This window comes from Carcharodon carcharias, chromosome 9, assembly GCF_017639515.1.
Source record: "Carcharodon carcharias isolate sCarCar2 chromosome 9, sCarCar2.pri, whole genome shotgun sequence".
Classification (NCBI taxonomy): domain Eukaryota; kingdom Metazoa; phylum Chordata; class Chondrichthyes; order Lamniformes; family Lamnidae; genus Carcharodon; species Carcharodon carcharias.
The window spans coordinates 69328194-69334193 of record NC_054475.1 but is presented as its reverse complement, the minus strand read 5'-3'; positions in this window follow the sequence as shown (position 1 = coordinate 69334193).

The window sequence follows — 6000 nt, the reverse complement described above, 5'->3', positions numbered from 1 at the left end:
ATACCCTGGAGTTAAACTTAAACCACCATAAGACCATAAGACATAGGAGCAGAAATTAGGCCATTCGGCCCATTGAGTCTGCTCCGCCATTCAATCATGGTTGATAAGTTTTTCAACCCCATTCGCCCGCCTTCTCCCCGTAACCTTTGATCCCCTTACCAATCAAGAGCCTCTGCATATCTACCGATGGCTTTGGCTGAAAATTCACGAGGTCTACCAATTTGTTAGAAAATTTAGAATTTGGCACGTTCGGGGCCATCATGCAATGGATGTGGTTATATGTCTTGCTCCCACAGACACTCAAAAGAATTGCTCTCCCTGCTTTTCCTCTGCCCTTATTTCATTCGCCACAAAATAAAAACATAGGAGCTCTATTTACTGCTCCAGGCTTCCATGGACGAGTCATAAGGGTCGATTCTGCTGAAGAATGGCATGACTGGTGAGTATACTTTTCTTTCTTTCCTTAAGAATTGATGTACTCATATTCACAAGGGTGAGGTGCAGTGTCGGAGCTATTTATCCTCGCTTGTAATCAACTTGATGCATTGGACAGGTTTCTCACTTGGAACAGAAAACATTATTAAAGAGCTCTTTTAGAAGTTACACGCTTGAACCTGATCCATGATCAGAAAGCTCTGTCCCTAAGATTACCTGCGCTTAGAGCTCATTCATCAGTACAATCACATGACCCCTAAAGGCAGTAGGAAAGGTTATACCTAGAATCGCTATACACAGTCTATAAAGTCATCACCTGCAAGCAGAAAGCTGTACATTCTGGTCTGTCTCTACACAAACAATGCTCACATAATCTTTAAAGCATTTGGGTCTTCTAATGGAATGTGTGCGTGTTTGTGCTGGTTGTTCATCTGACAAATTAAAGGGGAGAGGGAGGGCAAGAGAGCAGGATAGCATTAAGAGAATTGATAATCAGAGTGAGGCAGGAAAGCATACAGCATACAACTTAAGACTGCACCAGCAGATAAGGCTGGAGGTTGCAAAAATAACAAAAAGAGAGAATTAAAGGCAGTCTATCTGAATGCATGCAGCATTCACAACAAGCTGGATAAACTGACAGCACAAATAGAAGCAAACAGGTATGATCTAATTGCCATTACAGAGGCATGTCTGTAGGTGACAAAGACTGGGAACTAATATTCAAGGGTATTCAACATTTAGGAAGGATGGGTAGAACATAAAAGGAGGTGGGATAGCACTGTTAATAAAGGATGAGATCAGTGCATTAATGAGAGAGGATCTTAGATCGGAAGATCAAGATGTAGAATCAATTTGGATGGAGCTAAGAAACAGCAAGGGGCAACAAACATTGGTAGGAGTTTTTTATAGGCCACCAAACCATAGTGGTAATGTAGGACATGGTATAAATCAGGAAATAAGAGGTACAAGTAACAAGGATAATAAAGTAATCATGGGGGACTTCAATCTACATGTAGACTGGGTGAACCGAATTAGCACAAAGGCTGTGGCAGATGAATTCCTGGAATACATACAGGATGGTTTTCTAGGCCAGTATGCCGAGGAACCAACTAGAAAACGAGCTATTTTAGATCTTGTAATGAGAAAGGGCTAATTAATAATCTTGTAGTGAAGGAGCGTGATAGAATCTTACATTGAGTTTGAAAGTGATGCAGTGCAATCCAAACCTAGGGTCTTATATCTAAACAAAGGAAACCACAAAGATATCAGGGAGAAGTTGGCTATGATAAATTGGAAAACTGCATTCAAAGGTATGATGTAGACAGGCAATGACTATCATTTAAAGAACTAATACATGGTTTACAACAAAAATACATTCCTTTGAGGCACAAAAACCCAGCAGGAAAATGATCCAACCATGACCAATAAAAAAAGTTAAAGGTTGTTTTAGATAAATGGAAGAGTCTTATAAAATTGCCAAAAAAGTAGCAAGCCTGAGAATTGGGAGGATTTTAGAATTCAGCAAAGGAGGGCCAAGAAACTGATAAAGAAATTGAGAATAGAATATGAATGTAAACTAGCAAGAACCATAAAAATGGACTGAAAAGGCTTCCATAGATATGTAAAAAGAAAAAAATTAGCAAAGACAAATGTGGCACCAATTACAGGCAGAAACAGGAGAATTTGTAATGGGGAATAAAGAAATGGCTGAGAAACTAAACAAATATATTGCATGTGTCTCCATGGGGGGACTCCCTGATATACAAGCGAACCAAAGAACTGGTGAGATTGAGGACCTGAAAGAAGTTAGCGCTCATAACAAAGTAGCACTGGAGAAATTAATGGGACTGAAAGTTTATAGATCCCAAAAATCTAGCATACAAGTTCAGCAGGTAATAGGGAAGGCAAATGAAATGTTGGCCTTTATTTCAAAGGGAATGGAGTATAAAAATAGGGAAGTCTTGCTAAAAATATACAAGGCACTAGTTAGACCACACCTAAAATACTGTGAACAGTTTTGGTTCCCTTATCTAAGGAAAAATATATTGGCATTGGAGGCAGTCCAGAGTAGGTTCACTAGGTTGATCCCGGGGATGGAGGTCTTTTCTTATGAGGAGAGGTTGAGTTGGTTGGGCCTATGCTCATTGGAGTTTAGAAGAATGAGAGGTGACCTTATTGAAACATATAAGATTTTTAGGGGGCTTGACAGGGTAGATGCTGAGAGCTTGTTTCCCCTTGTGGGAGAGTCTAGGACCAGGCGGCATGATCTCAGAATAGGAAGTCACCCCTTAAAACAGAGATGAGGAGAAATTTTGTCTCTCAGAGGGTAGTGAACCTGTGGAATTCTTTACTGCAGAGGGCTGTAAAGGCTGGGTCATTAAGTAAATTCAAGGAGGAGATAGATTTTTAATCAATAAGGGAAGCAAGGGTTAAGGGGAAAAGGCAGGAAAGTGGATTTGAGGATTATCAGATCAGCCATGATCTCATTGAATGGTGGAGCAGACTCAATGGACTGAATGGCCTACTTCTGTCCCTATGTCTATGGTCTTATGATCCCCAAGCTGTGAAAGTCTACATCTAAGAGTGGTCATCTTTCAAACTTCTTTAGATTCTGGATTGGTTCCTGCAGATTGGAAGGCAGCAAATGTAACCCCATTGTTTCAGAAAGGAGGGAGAGAGAAAATTGGGCCTATTAGCTTGACATCAGCGGTAGGAAAAATGCTAGAGCCGATTATGAAGGACGTGATAACTGGACATTAGGGAGAATTTTTAGCTCGTTGGGAAGACATGTGCCCGACCTGACTGAGCGTGAAACGGCACGTAATGATGTTGGACAAGCATCATAACATCATCGTGCACTCGTGCCAGAGTCGACATTGCACCTGCCAACATTTAAGAGGCCTATTAATTTTTAAAAAAGGTAATTAAAATAAATTTTTTGCTACCTGTCCAATCTTGCAGTTGGTGGGCAGGCAATAAGGCCAAGGGGCCTTGGGTTTTTTAGGAAACCTTATCCAAGGGCGGGATGATGTTTCCAACAGATATTAAAAATTAAATAAAAATTTTAACATTTAATTAATTACATGTCCCTGCTCAGGTGACAAAGTCACATGAGGGGACATGTTTTATAACATTTTAGAAAGCTTTATTTCTTATTTTCAAAAATGTTCATCTCCCTAAGGCAGCTCTGTGCCTCAGGGAGATTTTCAAGTCTGCACCCATGCGCATGTGTGAATTTCGAACTCGCAAACCACCCCCCCCCCCCCACCCCCCCATCCCCGCACACAGGCAGCTCTGAGTGCTAGCATGAAACTGTGGTCCGACCTCGATCGTGGGCAGCGGCTGGCTTCCCAACCAACTCCGCCCGCCCCCACCAAGCCAGCCCGCTTAGAAAATATTGGTAGGATTGGGTAGAGTCAACATAGATCTATGAAAGGGAAATCATGTTTGACAAACCTGTTTTTCGAGTATGTGATTAGCAGAATACATTAGGAAGAACTAGGGATTGGTGCATTTGGGTTTTCGGAAGTCTTTCGGTAAGGTACCACGCAGGAGGTTAGTAAGCAAAATTAGAGTGAATGGGATTGGGGTAATAAACTGGGTGATAAAATACACTCCAGAATTGTTTAATGGACAGGAAGCAGAGATTAGGAATAAACAGGTATTCTCAGGATGGCAGACTGTGGCAATGGGGTACCGCAGGGATCAGTACTGTTCACAATCTATATCAATGATTTGGATATGGGGACCAAATGTTATATTTCCAAGTTTACAGATGACACAAAACTTGATGAGAATGTGAGTTGTGAGGAGGGTGCAAAGGGGCTTCAAGGGGATTTGGACAGGGTAAGTGAGTGGGCAAAAACATGGCAGATGGAGCATAATGTGAAAAAATGTGAAGCCATCTACTTTTTGACAGAAATGCTGAGTATTTCTTGAATGGTGAGAGATTGGGAAGCCTAAAAAGACCTGGGTCTCCTTGTTCATGAGTTACTGAAAGTTAACATGCAGGTGCAGCAAGCACTTAAGAAGGCAAATTGCATACTGACCTTTATTACAAGGGGATTTGAGTACAGCAGTAAAGAAGTCCTGCTGCAGTTATATAGAGCTGGAGTCAATGGGAATCAGGGGGAAAATTCTCTGCTGGTTGCAGTCATACTTAGCACAAAGGAAGATGGTTGTGGTAATTGGAGGTCAGTCATCTCAGCTCCAGGACATCACTGCAGGAATTCCTCAGGGTATTGTCCTCGGCCCAACCATCTTCAGCTGCTTCATCAATGACCTTCCTTCCATCATAAGGTCAGAAGCGGGGATGTTCACAGATGATTGCACAATTTTCAGCATCATTCGCAACTCCTCAGATGCTGAAGCAGTCTATGTCCAAATGCAGCAAGACCTGGACAATATCCAGGCTTGGGCTGACAAGTGGCAAGTAACATTTGTGCCACACAAGTGCCAGGCAATGACCATCTCCAACAAGAGAGAATCTAACCATTGCCCCTTTACACTCAATGCCATAACCATTGCTGAATCCCCCACTATCAACATCCTGGGGGTTACTGTTGACCAGAAAGTGAACTGGACTAGCCATATAAACACAATGGCTACAAGAGCAAGTCAGAGGCTAGGAATCCTGAAACGAGTAACTCACCTCCTGACTCCCCAAAACCTGCCCACCATCTACAAGGCACAAGTCATGAGTGTGATGGAATACTCTCCACTTGTCTGGATGAGTGCAGCTCCAACAACATTCAAGAAGCTTGACACCATCCAGGACAAAGCAGCCCGCTTGATTGGCACCACATCCACAAACATTCACTCCCTCTACCACTGATAGTAGCAGCAGTATGTACCATCTACAAGATGCACAGCAGGAATTCACCAAGGCTCCTTCGACAGCACCTTCCAAACCCATGACCACCACCACCTAGAAAGACAAGGGCAGCAGATAGATGGGAACACTGCCACCTGAAAGTTCCCCTCCAAGTCACTCACCATCCTGATTTGGAAATATATCGGCCGTTCCTTCACTGTCGCTAGGTCAAAATCCTGGAACTCCCTAACAGCACTGTGGGTGTACCAATACCACATAGACTGCAGTGGTTCAAGAAGGCAGCTCACCGCAGTTAGGGCAGTTAGGGCTGGGCAATAAATGTTGACCCAGCCAGCGAAGCCCACATCCCATGAAAAATTCAAAAAAAACACAAAGACCTGTGAAGTTCATGATGTTGTGCTTGGCATCAGCATCTAACCGAAATTTTGTACTTACTCGATGCTTTCTGTTGCAGATGGGATGGGGTTTAATTTAAAACAGTCCTGATCTCTCCACTCACTACCCGTCCATAAACAGAACAGTGCTTTTTATGATTTTCAATTTCTCTCTTCAGTTTGGAGTTATCCAATCATCTATTAATAACTCCACAGCAAACTCGAGATAGAGTAAAATCAGAGACTTAGTTCATTTCACACACACTCAAAATGTGGTTGGCAACGTCCCCCACTTTTGCATTCATACAATAAATGAGGGGTAAGGGAAAGACAGAGATACAGGGCGAAGACCACAAA